We start from the raw sequence: 26,511 nt of genomic DNA, 5'->3' as shown, positions 1-26,511 counted from the left end.
ATCTTTTGGTATATGTCATTTTGACCTAGAAAAATAATGAGAGGACTTTCGGTACGGAGCGCCACCATCTCGAGGCGGAACTTGGGCAGGAGCACTTTTGCCCTTCGGCGGAGCGATTCCGCCAGGGGAACTTCCCTCCCGGAGGGGGAAATCATCATCATCATCACCAACAACAACTCTCCCATCTTGGGGAGGGCAATCTCCATCAACATCTTCAACACCACCATCTCATCTCAAACCCTAGTTCATCTCGTGTGTTCAATCTTGTTACAGAAACTATAGGTTGGTGCTTGTGGGTGACTAGTAGTGTTGATTACATCTTGTAGTTGATTACTACATGGTTTATTTGGTGGAAGATTATATGTTCAGATCCAATATTCTATTTAATACCCCTCTGATCTTGAGCATGATTATCATTTGTGAATAGTTACTTCTATTCTTGAGATCACGGGAGAAATCATGTTGCAAGTAATCATGTGAACTTGATATGTGTTTGATATTTTGATAGTATGTATGTTGTGATTCCCTTAGTGGTGTCATGTGAACGTCGACTACATGACACTTCACCATATTTGGGCCTAAGGGAATGCATTGTGGAGTAGTAATTAGATGATGAGTTGCGAGAGTGACATAAGCTTAAACCCCAGTTTATGTGCTATTTTGTAAGGGACCGATTGGATCCAAAAGTTTAATGTTATGGTTAGAATTTATTCTTAATACTTTTCTCGTAGTTGCGGATGCTTGCGGGAGGGTTAATCATAAGTAGGAGGTTTGTTCAAGTAAGAACAACACCTAAGCATCGGTCCACCCACATATCAAATTATCAATGTAGCAAACACGAATTGAATCAACATGATGAAAGTGACTAGATGAAATTCCTGTGTACCCTCAAGAACGCTTTGCTTATTATAAGAGTCCGTTTTGGCCTATCCTTTGCCTCAAAAGGATTGGGCTACCTTGCTTCACTTTTGTTACTACTACCGTTACTTGCTTGTTACAAATTATCTTGCTATCAAACTACTCTGTTACTTACAATTTCTGCACTTGCAGACATTACCTTGCTGAAAACCACTTGTCATTTCCTTCTGCTCCTCGTTGGGTTTGACACTCATACTTATCAAAAAGAGCTACAATTGAGCCCCTATACATGTGGGTCATCAGATGTCCAAACTCAGCGAGAGTAACATGTAGTTCCACTGTGTCATCCCCGAAAAGAAGGCAAAGTCACTCGGACAGATTGCTCTTTATGTGGTTTTCGATGATTCCAAGAATTACCGCAAGGAGAAGTTGACGTTTGAGGTAGTGGATTTTCATAGTGCCTATCACGCTATTCTGGCAAGGCCCACATATGCTCGTTTCATGTCCCGGACATGTTATGTGTATCTTAAGTTGAAGATGGCTGGGCCCAGAGGTGTGATCACAGTCACAGGAAATAGGCAGAGAGCAGTGGAGTGCCTCCAGAAAGGCTCCAAAATTGCTGATGAGCAGATGGCAGTGGTCGAGCGGGAATAATACAAGAAAAATGCCGATCCGAGTGATCTGTTGTGAGCCAAGAAGCCTGCTTCATATTCAGCATTTTAGTCGGCCGGCGAAACAAAGCCAGTCCACATTCACCCAGAAGACCCCTCTGCTGCTCCGACTCACATTTCGACGACACTCGATAGTAAATAGGAAGAAGCACTTATCTAGTTCCTCCGTGAGAACTGGGACATCTTTGCATGGAAACCATCAGACATGCCGAGTGTACCCAGGGGAGTGGCTGAGCACCGTTTATGTGTTGACCCAAAAGAAAAACCTGTCAAAGAGCATCTCCGTCAGTCTGCCGTGGAAAAGAGGTAGGTGATGGGCGAGGAAGTGGCTCGGCTCCTGTCAGTTGAGTTCATCCACAAGATTTACCACTCCAAGTGGCTCGCCAACGTCGTCATGGTCCCCAAGAAAGATGACTCACTTCATATGTGTATTGACTTCAAGCATATAGATCGGGCCTGCCCGAAAGATCACTTTCCTCACCCCCGCATTGATCAGATTGTTGACTCGACTGCGCGGTGTGAGCGTTTGTCCTTTTTGGATGCATATTCCGGGTGCGATCAGATCCGAATGTATGGACCCAATGAAATAAAAACAGCCTTCATCACCCCATTCGGTTGTTTTTGCTATGTTACCATGCCTTTTGGTCTCAAGAATGCCGGTGCCACGTTCATGCGCATGATCCAGAAGTGCCTGCTCACTCAAATCAGTCGGAACGTGGAAGCATACATGGATGATATCATGGTCAAGTCGCGTAAGAGTTCCGGCATGCTGACTGACCTCGCTGAAACCTTTGCGAACCTAAGAAGATATGACATCAAGCTTAATCCATCCAAGTGCACATTCGGAGTCCCAGGAGGGAAGTTGCTCGGTTTTCTCGTTTCTGAACGAGGGATTGACACAAACCCAGAAAAGATTGGAGCAATTCTCCGAATGAAATGCCCTGTGCGTGTGCATGATGTTCAGAATCTTACAGGTTGTTTGGCTATATTGATTCGATTCATTTCTCGTCTCGGTGAAAAGGCATTGCCTCTTTACCGACTGATGAAAAAGTCTAATACATTTGAGTGGACTCCTGAAGATGAAGCAGCGTTTGTAGAGCTCAAAGCCCTGCTTTCCACCCAGCCGGTGCTTGCTGCCCCAGTCAGCAAAGAGCCTCTGTTGTTGTATATTGCAGCCACTGGACAGGTTGTCAGCACAGTGCTCACAGTCGAGCGAGAAGAAGAAGGAAGGCCTATAAAGTGCAACACCCAGTGTAATACATTTCTGGAGTCTTTACTCCGTCCATGCAAAGGTATCTACATTACAAGAAGCTTGTCTATGGAATCTACTTGACTGCGAAGAAAGTTGCACATTACTTCCAAGACCACTCAATTTCAGTCGTTAGCGACTCTCCATTGTCTGAAATTTTGAACAATCGAGATGCAACTGGTCGAGTGGCGAAGTGGGCAATTGAACTTCTCCCTATGGATATCAAGTTTGAAACAAAAAAGGCAATTAAGTCTTAGGCAATTGCAGATTTCTTGGCCGAGTGGATTGAGCAACAGCAGCCAACTCAAGTTCACTCGGAACACTGGAGCATGTTCTTTGATGGATCTAAGTGTTGAATGGTTCTGGTACTGGAGTGGTCCTGGTGTCCCCAAGAGGTGACAAACTCAGTTATGTTCTCCAGATTCACTTTGATTCCTCCTACAAATGAAGTTGAGTACAAAGCACTTCAGTATAGGTTATGTATGGCCATATCACTCGGCGTCCGTCACGTGATGGTTTACGGCGACTTAGATTTGGTGGTCAATCAGGTGATGAAGGAGTGGGACATTAGGAGCCCTGCCATGACTAGATACTGCAATGTAGTGAGGAAATTGGAAAAGAAGTTTGAAGGATTAGAGCTCCACCACATACCTTGACAGAAGAATCAAACGGTCGATGATTTGGCAAAAATAGGTTCCACTCGGAAGCCTATTCCCAGTAATGTGTTATTGGAGCATCTCCATACCCCGTCAGTTCAAGAAGATCCCTTTACAGAGGATCCCCCACAACCACTAAGTGCTACCAATCTGACTGAAGTCGAAGTGCCGGCAGTAGTTGACTAGATCATGGAGGTTTTAGTGATCACCCCCGACTAGACAGTGCCATATATTGCATATCTGCTCAGGCAGGAGCTCCCGGAGGATGAGGATGAGGCCCGGCAGATCGTTCGCAGATCCAAAGCCATCACAGTGATAAGTGGACAACTTTTCAAAGAGAGTGTTACTGGTGTGGCTCAGTGATGTATCTCTCCAGAAGAGGGTCGACTGCTCTTGAACGAGATTCACTCAGGGACCTGTGGTCACCATGCATCCTCTCGGACCATCGTGGCCAAAGAATACCGAGCAGGATTCTACTGGCCACGGGCCAATGAAATGGCAAAAGAGATCGCCGAGAAGTGCGAAGGTTGCCAGTTTTACTCGAACATGTCTCACAAACCCGCATCAGCCTTGAAGACTATTCCACTCGTCTGGCCATTTGCTGTGTGGGGACTGTACATGGTTGGGCCGCTAAGGACCGGAAGAAGTGTCATCACTCATTTGCTCTGGTAGTCGACAAGTTCACTAAGTGGATTGAAGCCAAGCCTATCAAGAATCTTAACTCAAGCATGACCATCAGTATTATCAAGGAGTTGGTGTTCTGCATAGCATCATCATGGACAACGGCTCAAACTTTGATTTTGATGAGTTCGGACCATTTTGCGCTTCCCAAGGCACTCGGGTCGACTATGTGTTCATTGCCCACCCGCAGTCGAATGGACAGGCTGAAAGAGCAAATGGTTTGATCCTCCAAGGGTTGAAACCCTGGTTGATGCACGACCTCAAGCATGCAGCCGGAGCTTGGGTGACTGAGTTGCCGTCTATTCTATGGGGGTTGAGGATGACTCCCAACCGGTTGACCGATCGAACCCCTTTTTTCATGGTGTATGGGGATGAAGCTGTGCTTCCAAGTGACCTGCTGCACAATACTCCCCGAGTGGAACTCTTCTCAGAAGCCGAAGCAGAGCAAGCACGTCAGGACACTATTGATCTGCTAGAGGAAGAGCAAGAGATAGCTTTGATCCGTTCGACCATCTATCAGCAAGACCTTTGTCGATTCCACGCCCGAAATGTTAGAGGTCGGGCATTTTAGGAAGGAGACCTTGTGCTCCGAGTGGATCAGAAACGGCCTCACAAGCTCGCTCCATCTTGGGAAGGCCCCTTCATCATCACCAAGGTGCTCCACAATGGGGCATATCACCTTTACAATGTAGCCAAGAAAGAAGACGAGCCTCGCTCTTGGAACACGGATGTGCTCCGCCAATTTTATACCTAAACACTCAAATCATCGAGATGTAATAAGAATACTTTCAGATTGTTTATCAAAGACATGATTTCCATAGTCTCCTAACGATTGTTTTCGCATAAACACGTGTTCAAATCCCCGAGTGGGTGGCTTAGCTGTGAACCTAATTCGCCTAAGTTTTAAAACATACTCTGAGTGAAGAGCAATCCTCTCACTCGGGGGCTTAGCTGCGAACCTGATTCGCCTAAGTTTCAAAACATACTCCAAGTGAAGAGCAATCCTCTAATTCGGGGGCTTAGCTGCGAACTAGATTTGCCTATGTTTTAAAACATACTCCGAGTGAAGAGCAATCCTCTCACTCGGGGGCTTAGTTGTGAACCCGATTCGCCTAAGTTTCAAAACAAACTCTGAGTGAAGAGCAATCCGCTCATTCGGGGGCTTAGCTGCGAACCAGATTTGCCTAAGTTTAAAAACATACTCCGAGTGAAGAGCAATCCTCTCACTTGGGGCTTAGCTGCGAACCAGATCACCTAAGTTTCAAAACATACTCTGAGTGAAGAGCAATCCTCTCACTCGGGGGCTTAGCTGTGAACCAGATTTGCCTAAGATACAAAAACAACTCCGAGTGGAGAGAACCCTCCCACTCGGAGACTTAGTCGTGATCCCGTACTCGCCTAAGTTACAAAAACAACTCCGAGTGGAGAGCAACCCTCCCACTCGGAGACTTAGCTGCGATCCCGTACTCGCCTAACTTACAAAAACAATTCCGAGTGGAGAGAAACCCTCCCACTAGGAGAGTTATCTGCGATCCCATACTCGCCTAAGTTCAAAAAAACTCCGAGTGGAGAGCAACCCTCCCACTCGGAGACTTAGCTGCGATCCCGTACTCGCCTAAGTTACAAAAAAACTCCGAGTGGAGAGCAACCCTCCCACTCGGAGACTTAGCTGCGATCCCGTACTCGCCTAGGTTATAAAAACAATTCCGAGTGGAGAGCAACCCTCCCACTCAGAGACTTAGATGCGATCCCGTACTCGCCTAAGTTACAAAATGTAGCGACCCAACCTCAGACGGTCAAGCCTCTGTGTATCTATGCCATCCCTGGATCGGTATGCTGGCACACACAGTACATCAATGTATATATCAAAGTGCAATCACATGTATAAATAAAGTAAAACTGATATATACCTCATAAGTCTCAGCGGAAACAAATAACCGGGTGTGGAGTCCCATCAACGCCATCGGCAGGTTCAGTGTAGACCGTAACCCTATGACGTAACTCTTACTCGTCGGAAGAAACATATTTGCAACATGAGACGTTGCAGCTGTGTAGGTCAGTACATTGAATGTACCGGCAAGATCACAATAAGAGAAAACAAATGATAAACTATACTATATGCAATATGGCTTTGTGGCTCTGTATCTGAGTTTTGTTTGCATAAAAGCTGGTTTTATTTTCCCTACAAAAAAGGAATATCAGGAGTCTGTACTACGGAGTTTTCTGCCATGACATGGTTCCGCCAACCGATGTCTCATACCCAAATCATCATAAGTTGCCCACAATTAAATTATCAGTCCGGTGCTGAGAGTTCCGAGATAGATCCAAGTCCAGAGGCTCAAATTGTCCGTAGCCGGGGACACGGCTAATCGATTAGGTTTTAACCCTCTGCAGAGGTTTGTACACTTTACCCGCAAGATTCGATCCCTCTCTTTACATTCTCGCACTTCAGGGTGTTTGAGAACAAGATGACCGAAACATGGTCTTCCGAAGAGTTCCTCTGACCACTGTCCGGTGCTCATCCAATCCTACCATAGTTCTACATCTGCTAGCATCGTCCCAGCCAGAGTCACAACTAAGGTCAACCAAGCCAGAGCCCATAGTGACCTGCGGTTGCACAGGTAAGCTTCCGGGCATGAAGTATTCTTCCGTCTCTTTGAGTCTGGGTGAAGCTTTCCGCAAGATGTCATGGCGCTTCTCCATGCATCCCGGCCAACCACTGGTTTCTCCAGGGTGCCCGTCAACCGTCCTTCACCCAGTAGTGTGTATTGAATTCTTGTCTCGAGTCTCGAAAATCTTGAGGAGTCCTGAAGATGCAGTCCTTGCCGGTGCCATCATGAAGTTGTCACCATTGACGTAGAGTCCTCCTTCTTCACACCACTCTCATGCACTCATACCAAACCCCGTCTACAATAGCGTAGCACTAAAAATATATAACGTCTCGGGTTTGGTAACAGGGAGATGGTTCCTACCTCATGCATTCTACTCAACTACAAGATTGAATAACACTACTGGAGAGACTATTAAAAGGGTGATACTACATGCAAATAAACATAGGTATGGAAAACATGGTCAAAGTGAACTTGCCTGGCCAGTTGGTGAAGATACTATCACTCTTAAAAACTTGATAAACTAGTCGTCACTCTCTGATGAAATCTATACAAGCAAGCATAGTATTCACATAAGCAATCATTCTAGCACTCAATCATAACAATCAAAATAACAACGAAATCGAAATAGGATCGAAGGTAAAAACCAAAGAAAACTCCAAATCACTCAAATAAACTTAGGGCTAATCTACACCACAACAACTCTACCTAACAACAAGTAAAAATCCTAAAACAAAAAAATACTTAACACAAGGTAAAAATAATTATTCGCTATGTAACATAAAGTATTTTACCTATAATAAAATTCTAACAATACCTAGAACCTCAAGAATACTAAGTCTAATAAATCCTAGAAATCACCTACCGTTAACCAATAGAATATATGACACACTGGCGAAAACTAGCAAAAGAAACTAATTAAAACTAATTAATAATAATTAAACTACAAACAGTACTAAAACCAGAGTAAACAGTACTATTTACAATAAAAAGCTAATCTAACTAACTCACTAACATGCAAACTAAACACTACTGCGTAGCTAGTCTAATAAGTAACCAGTAGCAAAAAGAATCGGTCAAAAATAATATTCCTAACTCAAAATAGCTCAAATCTAGTGATTTGAGAAAGTTCATACAAACACAAATTTAAACTGCTCAAATGTGAAATAAAAATTGAACTAACAGAAACTTCATAAATTTTTTGATCCAAGGCAGTTGAAATCACTCAAAAATACCTCGTAGATAATTAACTATGGATTTTACAATATTGAAACTATTCTGTTTTAAAAACAGAACGAAAAAAAACAGTAGGTCGGGATTTACTGTAGCAGTTCCGGTGATGGGGTCCTGGTGGAGCTCCGGCGACGTCCTTCGGTGGCCCTCTGGCGTCAGGGAAGGTACGGTCGGGGGTGGAAGAGCGGGGCAGAGCAGCTGGTGGCGGCGGTGGGTGGCGGGGATGGCCGGAGGTGGTGGGCGGGGCGGCAATGGTGGCGGTGGTCCGGCGAACTCCGGCGGGGTGGCGCGGTAGTGTGGGGCGAGGAGAGGAGGGACTAGGTGGGGGAATGGATGCGCGATGTGGCTATTTATAGGGGGAGGAGGTCGTCTTGGAGGAGGGGCGAGGGATTTCGCGAATCCCGTGATTTCCGGTGATGGCCGACGCGGCTGTGCTCGGGAACGAAATCCCGTTCGTGAGGAAGGAGATGATCTGGCGCGATCGGGCCGGATTTGGCCCAAAACAAAAAAATACTTTCCTTTTTAAAAAGATTCCGCGAATAAAAATCATTTAAAAAAATAAAATATAGGAGTATTATATATCAAAACGATCAGAAAATTAAGCCCAATTTAATGGGATATTTTTCAGGGGAAAATAAAACACTTTTTGAAAAGTCATTTTTTTAAATTCAAACAAAAATCAAAATGACTTTCAAAACTCTATGGAAAATTTATTCCAACATTTTTGGGGTGTCATGTTACTCCCTCTCAACACTTTTGTTCAAGTGTTCTTTGTTAGAAAAGTTTTTGAATAAAACTCAAATGCCACTTTGAGTTAAAATAAATAAATTAAATGACAACTTCAAAATAAAATTTTCTTTACTCCCCACTCTCTTTCATTGAAGAAATCATGAGGATCATTGAGTGGCATGAAGTTTGAAATATTTCCAAATTCAAATATTTTCAAACAAAAACTTTTTTTTGGAAAGTCCTTTTTATTCCCTCTCAACAAAACTTCAAAAGTTTAAAATTCTAATAAATTTCACTCAATCAATCACTCAACAATCAATCAACAATCATATATTTTAATTATTATAACATTCCAAAATTTATAATTTTGGGATGTTACAAACTACCACACTTAAAATGAATCTCGTCCTCGAGATTCGAAGAGGCTAGCAAGTAAAGGTTAGGGGTTGGGGGTCTTCTAGCAAATATTTTGGCCGGAAGGGTCAGGGGTGCTACCACACTTAAAAGCAAGGTTACAGTTCCAATAAACTCACATACTTCCTACGGAGTGTCGACAATATCTATCTCTTCACATATCTTACAATAGCTCCTTCATTAATGCTCTTCTGTCAGAAGCATAGTGTTTTCCTCAAAATCTTTGGTCGCTTCGTCAAAGATGAAGTTCGTCCGAGACTGGATCTTAGCTGATAGGTCTGCGTCCATTCTAGACAACTATCGAAATACTCATGGTGGCCTACCATTAATGTTTTCTGCAGAAAAAGGGCACTGGCTTCATTCTCACCATATAATCTACGATTGGCAACAGCTGCCATGTACATGGGTTTATCATCATACCGTTCTAAGGCTTAAGAAAGGCTTCAACGAGCGTCGTCACTTTACTATGGGTATGTCTCTCAGATTTACCATTCCAAATATCAAGAGTGAATGATAAGAGTAAGTCGTATGGTGATCAATTCACTCCGCACCCAGATCATTACCCTGTATAAGGTTTAGTGAATCTTGTATTTCTAACAGTCGGGCATCCTCACAAGCTTTGCAGAAATTTCTCTTGTCCTCGAACTGGGTTCGGGTAAACCCATTGATTCTGCATGCTGAACAAAACATCTATCGTTCTTCACAATCTCGGGGTTTACATAACATCCTATGTAACGTCTGCTGATCAATTCACAGCTTCTTCCAGAATTCTTCCTTCAACAAGATTGTGCTTGTGCCTTTGTCAAATCTTGGGCATGTGGGTTATGGGTCCACTTCAGCGCTTGCATAGTGTTAACTCATCTATGGAGTTACAATTGTTCCATATTCCAACATGAAACCTCCTTTAAATCCAATAGTACTTCATTTTGTCATACTCTTGGGGTAACCATCATAATCAAACTCCAACTTATTTCGTCTGGCTCCTTTCTATGGACCGTCATGAACAACGCCTTTTTTTCATTGATCATGTGGCTTTACGAAGTACTACCACACTTAAATGAAATGCACTAGTTCATCCATAAATCATATTATTTTCATATCAAATCTTTTATTACCTCCTTAACCATTTTTCATAAATCTAAATTCCAAAGAAATACTTTATTACAAATGCCGCCATCCACATGGTTTGGTATGGTCAAGCATTTCTTCCCACTTTATTCATTTTTCCTCCTTGAGGATCCTTCAATCCCACTGGAATTGGGCGACATGCTCCTTGAAATCTTCAATCTTCTTTTTCATCATGGTGTCCTTGAGCTTCATCTCCATCATCTCTGCATGCACTTCGCTTAGGTATTCCTGAGTATAACGGAGTCTTGCTTCAAGTATATCTTCGATCTGGCGTATGGCTTCCATGGCTGCTTCACGAACAGCATCGAAGAAAGTTGCTTGTGGTACACGTGAGATGAAAAAGTACTGCCCCATCGTCTTTGGGCAAACTCCTTTCATACGATGGAGGTGTACCTCCACATACCAAAGTTCCACTCCCTTTTGCATGAAGGGGTAGCCCTTGTAGACTGCATCTCCTTCAAGGTGAATATGCTTCATCATGTCCTTCAGGATTTTTGGGTAATCATGACCACTTGTCAGGGTCATGATCATCTCCGGTCCCTTGAGGAAAGACTCATAAAGGGTCGTTGAGGGAGTCCTGGATTAGGGGGTGTTCGGGTAGCCGGACTATACCTTCAGCCGGACTCCTGGACTATGAAGATACAAGATTGAAGACTTCGTCCCGTGTCCGGATGGGACTTTCCTTGGCGTGGAAGGCAAGGCTGGCGATGCGGATATTCAAGATCTCCTACCATTGTAACCGACTCTGTGTAACCCTAACCCTATCCGGTGCCTATATAAACCGGAGGGTTGTAGTCCGTAGGACAGAATCAACTCCATACACAACAATCATACCATAGGCTAGCTTCTAGGGTTTAGCCTCCTTGATCTCGTGGTAGATCTACTCTTGTACTACCCATATCATCAGTATTAATCAAGCAGGAGTAGGGTATTACCTCCATCGAGAGGGCCCGAACCTGGGTAAAACAAAGTGTCCCCTGTCTCCTGTTACCATCCGGCCTAGACGCACAGTTCGGGACCCCCTACCCGAGATCCGCCGGTTTTGACACCGACATTGGTGCTTTCATTGAGAGTTCCTCTGTGTCGTCGCCTTTAGGCCCGATGGCTCCTTCGATCATCAACAATGATGCAGTCCAGGTTGAGACTCTTCTCCCCGGACAGATCTTCGTCTTCGGCGGCTTCGTACTGCGGGCCAATTCGCTTGGCCACCTTGAGCAGATCAAAAGCTACGCCCCTGGCCATCAGGTCAGGTTTGGAAGCCTAAACTACACGGCTGACATCCACGGGGACTTGATCTTCGACGGATTCGAGCCACAGCCAAGCGCGCCGCACTGTCTCGATGGGCGCGATATAGCTCTGCCGCCGAACAGCGCTTTGGAGGCCGCACACGCACCGGTTCCGACCATTGATTTGGAGCCTACTGCGTCAATCGAGGATGAGCGGTTGGACGTCACCTCAGGGGCTGCGATCCCAAAAGCGATCGAGCCGAACGCTAGCCCCGCACTCTGCACAACCCGTGACTCCAAGGGTCCGGACTCCACCCCGGACTCCGAGCCCCCCGCGCCCCTGCCAATCGAATCCGATTGGGCGCCGATGATGGAGTTCACCGCCGCAGACATCTTTCAGCACGCGCCCTTCAGCGACATCCTAAATTCTCTAAAGTTTCTCTCGTTGTCAGGAGAGCCCTGGCCGGACTACGGTCAGCAAGGTTGGGATGCGGACGATGAAGAAACCCAAAACCCACCCACCACCCACTTTATAGCCACTGTCGACGATCTAACCGACATGCCTGACTTCGGCTCCAAAGACATCGACAGCATGGATGACGATGGAGGGGATACCGACGAACCAACGCCCATAGGGCATTGGACAGCCACCTCATCTCATGATGTGTACATGGTGGACACCCCTAAGGGAAGCGACAACGAGGAAAAAGGGGATGGGACGAGAGATCGACCCCCCAAAAAGCAATCAAGGCATCGGCGTAAACGCCGACCCAAGCCCCGCCTCGACAAAAACCCAGCCATAGAGCAGGACGAGCCGGTAGACGACGAGCAGGCCTTAGAGCAACCGTCCGAATAGGGCAACACGGATAGAGAAGCCGAACATCCCTCCCCCGGCGAAAACGGCATTCCGGACGACATCACGCCAAATAAACCTATGGAGCAGAATAATCTCCACGAGAGGCTCGTTGCAACTGCACGCAGCCTAAAAAAGAAGAAGCGGAAGGTAAAAACAGCGGAAGATGCACTCCGGATCAGATGGAGCAAGGTAATCAATGCCACAGATAAGTACGGCGACAGTCGCCGCACTAAAAGCTATCCGAAAAGAAAGCTACTGTCTGAATTCGACGAAGAGGCCTTAGAGCCCTCGCATTCAAAAAATGAAAAAGCCACACAGTCGGATAGACGACCCCATAAAGCGACAAGCGGCGCCGCACCTAAATCGGCATGCGACCCTCTTAAGGATTCGCATCATGGCCCAGTCAGGTCCATTTACGGGCCAAGAAAGCAAGCTCTTGTAAGCAACGCTATGAAGCCATCATCAGAATCTGGCACACCCAAATACAGGGGCGCCGCACACCCCCTATGTTTCACCGATGAGGTCCTGGACTATGAATTCCCAGAGGGATTCAAACCCGTAAACATAGAGGCATATGATGGAACAACAGACCCTGGAGTCTGGATCGAGGATTATATCCTCCACATACACATGGCTGGAGGAGATGACCTCCACGCCATAAAATATCTACCCCTCAAGCTTAAAGGGCCAGCCCGGCATTGGCTAAAAAGCCTTCCAGAAAACACAATTGGAAGCTGGGAAGATCTCGAGGATGCTTTCCGAGCAAACTTTCAAGGGACCTATGTCCGTCCTCCGGATGCAGACGATCTTAGTCAGATAACTCAACAACCCGGAGAATCAGCTCGGCAGTTCTGGAATAGATTCCTCACTAAAAAGAATCAGATAGTCGACTGTCCGGACGCTGAAGCCTTAGCAGCTTTCAGGCATAACGTCCAGGACAAATGGCTCGCCACACACCTTGGCCAAGAAAAACCAAGAACAATGGCCGCACTAACAAGCCTCATGACCCGCTTTTGTGTAGGGGAGGACAGCTGGTTGGCAAGGCGCAGCACCAGCGACCCAAGTACATCTGAAACTAGGGATGGAAACGGAAAAATGCGACGCAACAAGGACCATCGCTGGACTAAGGACAAAAGTCCGAAGAGCACGTCAGTCAATGCCGGATTCAAAGGCTCACGACAAAATCAGGAAAAATTGCCCCCCCCCCCCCAGGATAACAGGGATGATCCATCCAACCTAAATAAAATCTTGGACAGGATATGTCAGATACACAGTACTCCCGGGAAGCCTGCTAACCATACCCACAGAGACTGCTGGGTTTTCAAACAATCCAGTAGACTCAATGCCGAACACAAGGGGCTCGACCCGCCAAGCGAAGACGAGGACGAACCCCAAAAGCAGAACACCAGGAAACAAAAGAACTTCCCACAAGAAGTAAAAACAGTGAACTCACTTCACATAACAAAACGTGCGGCGTCCGTAAAGGTACGCACCACACGGCCCAAAGGGTCCTGCCACTGGTTGTCAAAACCGATCATCTTCGATCAGCTAGATTATTCTAGGAATATCAAGAATGTAGGCTGGACTGCCTTGATACTCGATCCAATAATTAGCGGACTCAAGTTTTCAAATGTCCTTATGGACGGCGGTAGTGGACTAAACCTGATATATCAGGATACAATCCAGCACATGGGGATAAACCCAGCAAGAATCTGCCGCAGTAAAACCTCCTTTCAAGGGGTAATACCTGGTCTGGACACCCATTGTACGGGTTTTCTCCGGCTCACAGTCACATTCGGCTCTGCCGATAACCTCCGCCGTGAAAAGCTGACCTTCCATATCGTCCCGTTCTCAAGTCGCTATCAAGCACTACTGGGACGCGAAGCTTTCGCTCGCTTTAACGCAATACCGCATTATGCATCTCTTACGCTTAAGATGCCCGGTCCACGAGGCATCATCTCTTTGAAGGGGAAGCACTAAAGTGCGCCTCCCCAAGCGGAGGACTGTGCGGCCGCTTTGACAGGCCCACAGCAAAATGGCCTCACCGGCCAAAAAACTTCAAAATAGGTCATTCAAGACCACGAACGCGGATAGACGAGTTCGGTGCAAAATCATCATTGATGCAGGCCTAGAAGCCATATACCCCCGCATTAGGGGCTCCACGCATATACAATAAGAGACAATAAAGCTCAAACTTATATATCTTACTTTATACTTTGTTTATTTTAAACTTTTTCGGCACGACTCATTTTGAACTCAGTTCCTCTCTTTTATAGATGAACGTCGTGCGGCGCCCGTCCAGGATACGGCACAACGGAGACACATGCACAGACGTGCAGTAGGGACCCGTCCTAAAGGATTCTTTTTAGATTAAGACCATGCGTAAACCTTTTTTACTGTCTCTTGTTGCTACACATCCCCTGGTTTTTTCTTTCCAACATAACCAAGGAGGAGGCTGGCATCTTGGCATATGGCCACGTTAGAATTTTTGCACGTACCTGGACACTAGGGGCTTTTTTAATAAAGAGTGTTGTTTGGCCCGCACTCATAAAGACCGAACACCTTAGGGAGTGTTCGGCGTCGCGAGTTTTGGCACTATATGCATTAGCTCCGAATCATGTCTTTGGTCAAATGTTGGGTTGCCCGGCTCCTGAGTTCGGCTACCTTACGTTTCGCTCTATCGGCTAAGGTAGCACCAGGAGAACTACTGCGATTGTGCCCCCGGTTCGGCCAGGGCGAGCACCTCAGTAGAGAAAGCCGAAAACTGACTGTCATGATGTAGCGTGAGACTGGTCAGCCACTCGATGACCGATCGGAATCTATCGGATTCCTCCGCTTTAACGAAGGACCACTTCCCGGTCAGGCACATACGCGCCCCGAATTCGGACGAGCGCAGTTGCCACCAAGGAGCTACCTAAAGAGTCTCATTTTCAAACTCCTATGGCTAAGTGAAAGTGTTAAAGCATTATAGTCCGGTTGCCTGGCCCGCTGCGCTATCACCTCCTTTGTAGGACCAAGATGTTGGGTTAAGTGTGAAAACGTGTCTTCTGCGAGCACCCCCGCACTATGTGCGTGGGGGCTGAAGCCAACGACTGCCATCTTTCAGATTCTATACATGTATATATATATATATATATATATATATATATATATATATATATATATATATATATATATATATATATATATATATATATATATATATCTTAAAACGGCCGCATAGAAGGTGTTAATAATACTTGGAGGCACAAGTATAAAAAAGGCCACTACAGTTTATCCAAATACTACTTTTCAATTACATATGCTATCATAACATAGCATCTTTCGAGCACTACGTTTCTATTACACGAGCGCCTTCAAGGACTTCCTGAAAATAGTGCTCAGAAGATACTCGGCTTTTGTCCGAATCTTGGGACGCAACAACGGTGGTCTCCATCTCTGCACAGTATGTCTTGACACGGGCAAGAGCCATCCTTGCGCCCTCTACGCATGCTAACCTCTTCATTGCATTAATACGCGGCACCGTGTCAAGGAATTGCTGCACCGAGCTAAAATAACTCTTCGGCTCCGATCTCCCCAGCCATAGATGATCCATGACGTACTTCATGGCGAGTCCGGACAACCTATTCAGTTCGGCCCATTGAGCCAAACGATCAACCACTGCCAGTGGGCGCTCTGGATTATGAAACTGCGACCAGAAAAGCTTTTCCACTTTGCAATCTTTCTTATCTCGAAAGTGTTCGGTCGCATCAGCGGCACTTGTTGCCAAGTCCAGATAGGTGCCCTTCACACTCCACATCCGGTCCAACGGAGCAAACTTCGGATCATAAAACTTCCTCCGCAGCATAAAGGGCTTTCCAGCCGCAATCTGTTCGGCCTGACGCAGCTCCTCTTTCGCAGCTCTCATCATAGAGCGAGCGTCCTTGGCATCGGCAACGGCCTTCTCTAAATCCGTTTGTCTCGCCCGGTCTTCTTTCTCAAGAAGTTCGCAACGGTCTGCAGCGCTCTTTAACTTCTCGGCCATCTCGGCCATCTCTTCTTTGCTTCGGCAGTGAGAAGCCTGTTCGGCTCTCAGCTCTTCAAGGGCCTTCTTGGCAGCCGCATCGCTTTTTCTGGCTTGTTCCTTAGCTCGGGCAAGTTCTGCCCTAAGATTCTCCATGGCGGCCGTACCATCTGCGTCAAGCACACACATTGTAAGACACTGGCATGAAGCTCCTCTTACCTAATGCCGCCCGAAGAATTACATACCTTGAACCTCATCAAGCCGCTTGTTGACAAGCGCGATGTTGGCATCTACCATGTCCAGTTGCCGCTTTAGTTCGGCCACATCATCAGTCCGGCTCGATTCCGGACACCTCGCCACCTACATTCAAAGGCGACATCTTAGACCTGGGATTATGATCCTCTGCGTGCCGTCATTTCTTGACAACGCGCAGAGTCTCAGGGGCTACTATCTACATAGGGCGCATCTTATTTACGCGCAACTGACAAAAGTGTACATTATGTAACGTACCTCAAAACCCGTCAGTAAACTTTTGACGGCCTCATGCAATTCGCTCTTTGCGGATGAAATCCTTTCAAGCACCGTGCCCATCAATGCACGGTGCTCTTCTGAGATAGAAGCTCGCCCCAACAGAATCTTTAGTTCCTCCGGCCGAGCACCAGACGGTGCCGGACTTGTCCTATGGCCTCTTTCGAAGGCCGGACGCGGAGAACTTCGGGGGGGGCGCACTGCCACCTTCCACCCCTGCCGGATTCGGAGAAACCCTTCGCGGCGACACCTCAGGGCCGCCCGCCTCGCTAGGCGGCACGGCAGGGGGAGGCATCCCGCTCTCCATCATCTCCGGAAGAAGATCCCCCGAAGACGAGCTCTGCTGAGAAGGGCTGAGGTCCGAGCTACAAGGTAAAATTTCGGTTAATCTTCTCAGATATAAATCAAAGATTTCTCTCATCCCTCAAAAGGAAAACCTCTCTCTACTTACGGCTCGCTGGAGGGCTGATCCCCTTGAGGGCATAGTCCGGCCGAGAAACTCCCCGGTGCCGGACCCTCTGACGAGGATTTTCTCCCCCGTTTCGAGACCATGGTTTCCGGGTCGTCAGAGGCAGCTCTCTTCTTCCCCTCGGGAGAGGAATTGTCGGTTCCTCCCTTCGGAGCAGCCTCCTTTGAGGAGGGCATAGCTTCCTTGTCCCCCCCCCCCTCCAAAGGCATTATCTCCAGCATCCTGACCAGCACGGGATCCGGCCTGGTTTCAGGAAGGGGAGCCGGACACCTGGTCAGCTTTGCCTTCGCTATCCACTCCTGTTTAAAAGGACGGCTCTTTTAGGGGCAAGTTTATGACAATTATACGGATAGAAGGTCCGGGCACAAGGTTGCTTACTTGAGTATCCGAGCGATTGCGGCTTAGACCTGCGTCATCGGTTAAATCCGGACACATCTCTTGTGATCCGAAGAACAGTCTATACATCTCCGCGGGCGTTGCGCCCATGAAGTTCTGGAGAGCTCGCGGTCCCTCTGGATTAAACTCCCACAGGCGAAGGGGGCGACGTTTGCCGGGCAATATTCGGCGAATCAGCATGACCTGCGTCACCTTGACCAAGTTGAGGTCTCCTTCTAAGAGATCCCTAATGCGGCCCTGCAATAGGGGCACGTCTTTGGATAACCCCCAATCTAATCCTTTGTTGACCCATGACGCTAGCCATGGTGGGGGACCCGAGCGAAAGGCAGGAGGCGCCACCCACTTGGCGCTCCTGGGAGCGGTGATATAGAACCACTCTCGTTGCCACAAGCCGAGCTCCTCTTGAAAGGAGCCCTCGGGCCATGGAGCATCGGCATTCTTACTTATGACAGCACCTCTGCACTCTGCGTGCCGTCCCTCGATCATCTTCGGTCCACTCCAAAAGTCTTGAGCCATAATCCAAAGTGAGGAGTAACACAGAGGAATGCTTCGCACACGACGATGAACGAGGAAATGTGGAGGATGGACTCCGAGGCTAAGTCATGAAATTCCAGCCCGTAATAAAACAGCAGCCCCCTCACGAAGGGATCAATCGGGAAGCCTAACCCCCGAAGGAGGTGAGACATGAACACTACGCTCTCACCGGGCTGGGGATTGGGAATAGCCTGCCCTTGAGCAGGCAACCTATGCGGAATTTCAGCGGTCAAGAACTTAGCCTCTCTCAACTTTAGCACGTCCTCCTCCGTGACAGAGGAGGGCATCCATCGGCCTTGAAGGTCGGAACCGGACATTGTCGAAGGTCCGAAGCGCCTGGAATCTGAAGCCTAGGGTGTTGGAACTCGAGGCGACGGGCGAACTCGTTTGAGATTGGAAAAAGGAGTAAGGCCTTGGTCTCTTTATAAGAGGTTGAATACCAGGAGCCCTTCCCGTAACCGTTTGGGACTCGCCTTTAATCGAGAAAACGTGCTAACGGGCACGATTGGGTTACCCACGTCCGTATTGATGAGAATCCCGTCAAAGGGGGGCACACGATCTCTGCTTTGACAAGACGTGCCAAGGAAACCACCTCGCAAAACATGCTGAGGTGGAAAAGTAAAAACGATTCGGGTAAAGGACTTGGCTATAGTGTGATGGTGCACTGCAGAATACGTCAGCAGATTTGATTTGTGTTAATATTATTCTCTCTATGGCAATATGTGGAAACTTATTTTACAGAGCCGGACACTACTCTTGGTGATTACAATCTTCTATGAAGGACTTGGAGGAGGAACCCGCCTTGCAATGCCGAAGACAATTTGCACGCCAGACTCGTCGTCATTGAAGCCTGGTTTAGGGGCTACTGAGGGAGTCCTGGATTAGGGGGTGTTCGGGTAGCCGGACTATACCTTCAGCCGAACTCCTGGACTATGAAGATACAAGATTGAAGACTTCGTCCCGTGTCCGGATGGGACTTTCCTTGGCGTGGAAGGCAAGGCTAGCGATGCGGATATTCAAGATCTCCTACCATTGTAACCGACTCTGTGTAACCCTAACCCTATCCGGTGCCTATATAAACCGGAGGGTTGTAGTCCATAGGACAGAATCAACTTCATACACAACAATCATACCATAGGCTAGCTTCTAGGGTTTAGCCTCCTTGATCTCGTGGTAGATCTACTCTTGTACTACCCATATCATCAGTATTAATCAAGCAGGAGTAGGGTATTACCTCCATCGAGAGGGCCCGAACCTGGGTAAAACAAAGTGTCCCCTGTCTCCTGTTACCATCCGGCCTAGACGCACAGTTCGGGACCCCCTACCCGAGATCCGCCGGTTTTGACACCGACAGTCGTCATCTACAGTTGTAAAACAAAAATGGTGCTCAGAATAAGGTACCTATCTCCTTGGGTACACATTCATATCATTCAAACAAAACTTCAAACTCAATTTCCAACATCCAGTTTATGCATCACAACTCATTTTCTTCCATGTTCACCCAAAATATTAATTTCCAAGATAAAACATAACAACTCCTTAAAGCCTTTCAGCATATGACATATCAACTTTATTGAGTCATGAATTATTACAATCTCTGAGTAATCTATTACATAACTCAACCCCGCATTCTCGTGAAAAAGTGTTTTCCATGCTACCCTTATTTCTGATATCAACATCTCCACTACTCAGCTCCAGCTTTCTCATGATTTGTACAATCCTTAGCAAAATGTCCTGCTTCCTTGCAGCGAAAACAAATAACTTCTGGCATGTCTCGAGGCTTCTTGGTGATGGTGCCTGCTCCTTGAGTTCCTTGCTTCCTTTCGAGACAATCATTGGCATAATGCCCGACATCATTACATTCAAAACAGGTAATATGACTCTTGTCCCTCTTTGTAGAAATTGGGTTGTTCTGAGGGTGTCTTTGTTTTCTCTTCTGGGTTTTCTTCATTCTGATCGAACGTTCTATTCCCTGTGGATCAAACTCCACTGCTTCTGTCGAGAAGTATCCCAGATACTCTTTTCTTTTCTTGGTGCAATACTGTGAAAAATGTCCTTCTTCTCCACATGAATAACAGGCATTGGAGTAAAATCTATTGAGGCTTTCTCCATCAGGGTCTTCAACACTTTCCTTAATCATAGGTTCTTTCATAACTTCTCGGAGGGCTTCTGTCATTCCTTCTTCCTGCTTCTGAATAGTTTGTTGCACCATGGGGTAAATGTGACACTGAGCTGGGTAGTGGGTGGTTCCTTCACACAAGAAACAAGTCACCTGACTAGTTGGGCATTCCTCAGCTGGGTGTTTCTCCTCACAATGAGGGCATCCATCCTTGTGTTTCTCCTGGGTTTGTCCTATTTCTCCGCAAATCTTGCAGGCACAAGGTTTATTTCTTGGGGTATCATGGTGCTTCCGGATAAGACGAGATCTTGTCAGAATCTTCTTGAATTCTTCCCAAGTCCTTGCTCCATTCCATCCCTGTATAGCTTGATGCATCTGCCACCATGTTGCAGCACTTCCTTCAAAGTACTGAAGAGCGTACGATACTTCATTCTTCCTTGAAACCAAATTACTCCTGAAGTGATTCTCCATGTTCTGAATCCATAGCTCTGCCTCCGACTGGGTTTTCGGTCCAGAGAATACCAGTCCAACTTCATTCATCATCTACTGGGTCCAAGGCTTTTAGGGTGATATAAGAAGAGGTGGGAAGGGATACACACAATACAAATAATAGTTTTGAAGAAACGAGTTTTATTTTGTGGCTGTTGGAAAAACATCAAACAAATGATAGCTCACAAATCGTCGCATCTAACGTAAGTGTATAACAGGGGTTTGGTCCCCTAACGGTTGAATAATTCTTCTGATTCTTCAAGTCGTCGGAGTCTTCAACTGGTGTAGCTTCAACTCTATGCATGGTCAAATCCTGTTTACTCTGAAATGGTCATCGGTTGTCCGATATCTTATCCTTCTTGGAGCGGCTTCGGTTAATCCTCCGTGTGGTCAAAAGGGAAAGGGGTATATTCTAACTATTTGAGGTAAGAGAGGATATTTGATAAAATCAGAAAAGGTGAGAAGTAATGGATTCTTTTGAAAATAAAGTTTTAGAGATTTCCTGTCCTAGGGGCTTTCTGATTTCTAAGGTCACGTCCTACAGTCAACATGTGCTCTGATACCATATCTATAGCGACCCGACCTCAGACGGTCAAGCCTCTGTGTATCTGTGCCATCCCTGGATCGGTATGCTGGCACACACAGTACATCAATGTATATATTAAAGTGCAATCACATATATAAATAAAGTAAAACTGATATATACCTCATAAGTCTCAGCGGAAACAAATAATCGGGTGTGGAGTCCCATCAACACCATCGGCAGGTTGAGTGTAGACCGTAACCCTATGACGTAACTCTTACTCGTCGGAAGAAACATATCTGCAACATGAGACGTTGCAGCCGTGTAGGTCAGTACATTGAATGTACCGGCAAGATCACAATAAGAGAAAACAAATGATAAACTATACTATATGCAATATGGCTTTGTGGCTCTGTATCTGAGTTTTGTTTGCATAAAAGCTGGTTTTATTTTTCCCTACAACAAAGGAATATCAGGAGTCTATACTACAGAGTTTTCTGCCATGACATGGTTCCGCCAACCGATGTCTCATACCCAAATCATCATAAGTTGCCCACAATTAAATTATCAGTCCGGTGCTGAGAGTTCCGAGATAGATCCAAGTCCAGAGGCTCAAATTGTCCGTAACCGAGGACACGGCTAATCGATTAGGTTTTAACCCTCTGCAGAGGTTTGTACACTTTACCCGCAAGATTCGATCCCTCTCTTTACATTCTCGCACTCCAGGGTGTTTGAGAACAAGATGACCGAAACATGGTCTTCCGAAGAGTTCCTCTGACCACTGTCCGGTGCTCATCCAATCCTACCATAGTTCTACATCTGCTAGCACCGTCCCAGCCAGAGTCACAACTAAGGTCAACCAAGCCAGAGCCCATAGTGACTTGCGGTTGCACAGGTAAGCTTCCGGGAATGAAGTATTCTTCCGTCTCTTTGAGTCTGGGTGAAGCTTTCCGCAAGATGTCATGGCGCTTCTCCATGCATCCCGGCCAACCACTGGTTTCTCCAGGGTGCCTGTCGACCGTCCTTCACCCAGTAGTGTGTATTGAATTCTTGTCTCGAGTCTCAGAAATCTTGAGGAGTCCTGAAGATGTAGTCCTTGCCGGTGCCATCATGAAGTTGTCGCCATTGACGTAGAGTCCTCCTTCTTCGCACCACTCTCATGCACTCATACCGAACCCCGTCTACTATAGCGTAGCATTAAAAATATATAACGTCCCGGGTTTGGTAACAGGGAGATGGTTCCTACCTCATGCATTCTACTCAATTACAAGATTGAATAACACTACTGGAGAGACTGTTAAAAGGGTGATACTACATGCAAATAAACATAGGTATGGAAAACATGGTCAAAGTGAACTTGCATGGCCAGTTGGTGAAGATATTATCACTCTTAAAAACTTGATAAACTAGTTGTCACTCTCCGATGAAATCTATACAAGCAAGCATAGTATTCACATAAGCAATCATTCTAGCACTCAATCATAACAATCAAAATAACAACGAAATCGAAATAGGATCGAAGGTAAAAACCAAAGAAAACTCCAAATCACTCAAATAAACTTAGGGCTAATCTACACCACAACAACTCTACCTAACAACAAGTAAAAATCCTAAAACAAAAAATACTTAACACAAGGTAAAAATAATTAATCGCTATGTAACATAAAGTATTTTACCTATAATAAAATTCTAACAATACCTAGAACCTCAAGAATACTAAGTCTAATAAATCCTAGAAATCACCTACCGTTAACCAATAGAATATATGACACACTGGCGAAAACTAGCAAAAGAAACTAATTAAAACTAATTAATAATAATTAAACTACAAACAGTACTAAAACCAGAGTAAACAGTACTATTTACAATAAAAAGCTAATCTAACTAACTCACTAACATGCAAACTAAACACTACTGCGTAGCTAGTCTAATAAGTAACCAGTAGCAAAAAGAATCGGTCAAAAATAATATTCCTAACTCAAAATAGCTCAAATCTAGTGATTTGAGAAAGTTCATACAAACACAAATTTAAACTGCTCAAATGTGAAATAAAAATTGAACTAACAGAAACTTCATAAATTTTTTGATCCAAGGCAGTTGAAATCACTCAAAAATACCTCGTAGATAATTAACTATGGATTTTACAAGATTGAAACTATTCTGTTTTAAAAACAGAACGAAAAAAAACAGTAAGTCGGGATTTACTGTAGCAGTTCCGGTGATGGGGTCCTGGTGGAGCTCCGGCGACGTCCTTCGGTGGCCCTCTGGCGTCGGGGAAGGTACGGTCGGGGGTGGAAGAGCGGGGCAGAGCAGCTGGTGGCGGTGGTGGGTGGCGGGGATGGCCGGAGGTGGTGGGCGGGGCGGCAATGGTGGCGGTGGTCCGGCGAACTCCGGCGGGGTGGCGCGGTAGTGTGGGGCGAGGAGAGGAGGGACTAGGTGGGGGAATGGATGCGCGATGTGGCTATTTATAGGGGGAGGAGGTCGTCTTGGAGGAGAGGGCGAGGGATTTCGCGAATCCCGTGATTTCCGGCGATGGCCGATGCGGCTGTGCTCGGGAACGAAATCCCGTTCGTGAGGAAGGAGATGATCTGGCGCGATCGGGCCGGATTTGGCCCAAAACAAAAAATTACCTTTCCTTTTTAAAAAGATTCCGCGAATAAAAATCATTTAAAAAAATAAAATATAGGAGTATTATATATCAAAACGATCAGAAAATTTAGCCCAATTTAATGGGATATTTTTCAGGGGAAAATAAAATACTTTTTGAAAAGTCATTTTTTTAAATTCAAACAAAAATCCAAATGACTTTCAAAACTCTATGGAAAATTTATTCCAACATTTTTGGGGTGTCATGTTACTCCCTCTCAACACTTTTGTTCAAGTGTTCTTTGTCAGAAAAGTTTTTGAATAAAACTCAAATGCCACTTTGAGTTAAAATAAATAAATTAAATGACAACTTCAAAATAAAATTTTCTTTACTTCCCACTCTCTTTCATTGAAGAAAATCATGAGGATCATTGAGTGGCATGAAGTTTGAAATATTTCCAAATTCAAATATTTTCAAACAAAAACTTTTTTTGGAAAGTCCTTTTTATTCCCTCTCAACAAAACTTCAAAAGTTTAAAATTCTAATAAATTTCACTCAATCAATCACTCAACAATCAATCAACAATCATATATTTTAATTATTATAACATTCCAAAATTTATAATTTTGGGACGTTACACAAAAACAACTCTGAGTGGAGAGCAACCCTCCCACTCGGAGACTTAGTTGCGATCCCGTACTTGCCTAAGTTATAAAAACAACTCTGACTGGAGAGCAATCGTCTCACTCGGGAGGCTTAGCTGCGACCCCGTACTCGCCTATGTTTCAAAAATACCCCGAGTGAAGAACAACCCTCTTACTCGGGGGCTTAGCTACGACCCTGTACTTGCCTAAGTTTCAAAAACACTTTGAGTGGAGAACAATCCTCCCACTCGAGGAGAGCAATCCGCAAGTACGACGAGGTGCACTCTGAGCGGTACCACAAGTACAACATCTGCTCTCTTCTCTAAGCTGCGTCACAAGTACAACGTCCGCTCTCTCCTAAGTTTTAGGAAACAACTCTGAGTGGAGTGAGATCCTCCCACTCGGGGACTTAGCTGTGATCCCGTACTCGCCTAAGTCGAAAAATCCAAGCACATTGGAGAAATGGCAACTGCATTCAGATAAAATAACCAAGTTCAAATAAATCCAGCGAGGTCCAGAACCACAAGCAAAAGTACTCGAGTGCTAGGCCCGAAAGTGTTTAATGGTTACAAAATCACTTGGCATTCCGAGGCAAATAAAGTCAAGTTATCAAGTTTTTCACTCGGCAGGAGGAGGACTAGCTGGCTCGACGAAAGTGTCCAAGTCGATGTCGTCTGTGATGCGAGTGGCTACATCGATGAAGGTCTCCATAAAAGATTGAAATTGAAGCTTCTTGGTGTTTGCCACTTGAAGAGCTTTCAACTTCTCTTCATGGGCGTCCTTGCAATGAACACGGACAAGTGAAAGAGCCACGTCAACACCACAACGAGCAGATGACTTCTTCCATGCCTGCACTCAGTCAGGGATGTCATTGAGTCGAGTCATCAGTGACTCGAGGTCATTCTGAAATACGTCTTCTAGCCACAACTCCTTGTCTATCCGCGACAGTGCAACTTTCAGTTGGGCGACATAGTCCAAGACACTAGCGAGGCGAGATTCCAGTCGCAACACGTTCATGGCAGCTTCATCCTTGATGGGGTCCAGTCTTGTCTCGATCTGCCTGGTTTCCTCCTTGAAATTCTGATAGAACTCTGCACAGAGAGAAAAATAGTGAGTTGGCAGAAACATTGTGAAGAGATTTGTGATTTAGTCGGATGAGGTAAAATACCTTCGAGCATGAGGAGCATCTTCTTGGAAAGACCTCCCAGATAAGTTTCCAGTTCGTCCCTCTTCCGAGTGAGAACATTCACTTTGTCAGCCAAGGCTACCTTCTCCTCCTTTAGCTGTGCAGCTTCTTTCTTTGCCTCATCAACAACAGTCTTCAGCTTGGTATTCTCCTCCTCCAACTTGCCGACTGCAGCTAGCTTCCTGCCAGCCAGTTCAGTGTTCTCACGCGTCGTCTTTTGCGCTCCCTCAAGATCAAGGTCCTTCTGCTCCAAGGCATGCTTCATTTTGTCTAAAGAAATAATATTCCTCAGACGAGCTTGGAGTTGACGATTTTCACTACGCACATCTGTTCGAGTGGAGACACTCGGTTCAAAGGACGAGAAAGGAAAAGTGATAAGACATGCAGTCGACAAGACGTTACCTCCCATGATAGCCACTTCATCTTGAGCCTTCTTCAAATTCTCCTTGGCCAGATCCAGATCAAGCTTGAGTTGGATTTTCTGTTGTTCCAAGGTAGCATACTGAGTCCCAAGCTTGCAAGATTTCTGCAATCAACAAGAAGACAAGTCAAAAGATAGAAACAAAGATCAATTACTTCCGAGTGAAAAAGTGCAAGACCAAATTGCTATGGCAAAAGAGTTCTAAGACTGCCGCCGAATCAAACATTCAACAGCAGTCTTGGGGACTACACCCAGTGGGTGCACTTAGCGTGCCCCCACTAGTTCGATTTCCCATTCGGCAT

Source organism: Triticum dicoccoides, chromosome 3A (assembly GCF_002162155.2).
Source record: "Triticum dicoccoides isolate Atlit2015 ecotype Zavitan chromosome 3A, WEW_v2.0, whole genome shotgun sequence".
Taxonomy (NCBI): domain Eukaryota; kingdom Viridiplantae; phylum Streptophyta; class Magnoliopsida; order Poales; family Poaceae; genus Triticum; species Triticum dicoccoides.
The sequence above is the reverse complement of the archived record's forward strand: the minus strand, read 5'-3'. Positions refer to the sequence as shown.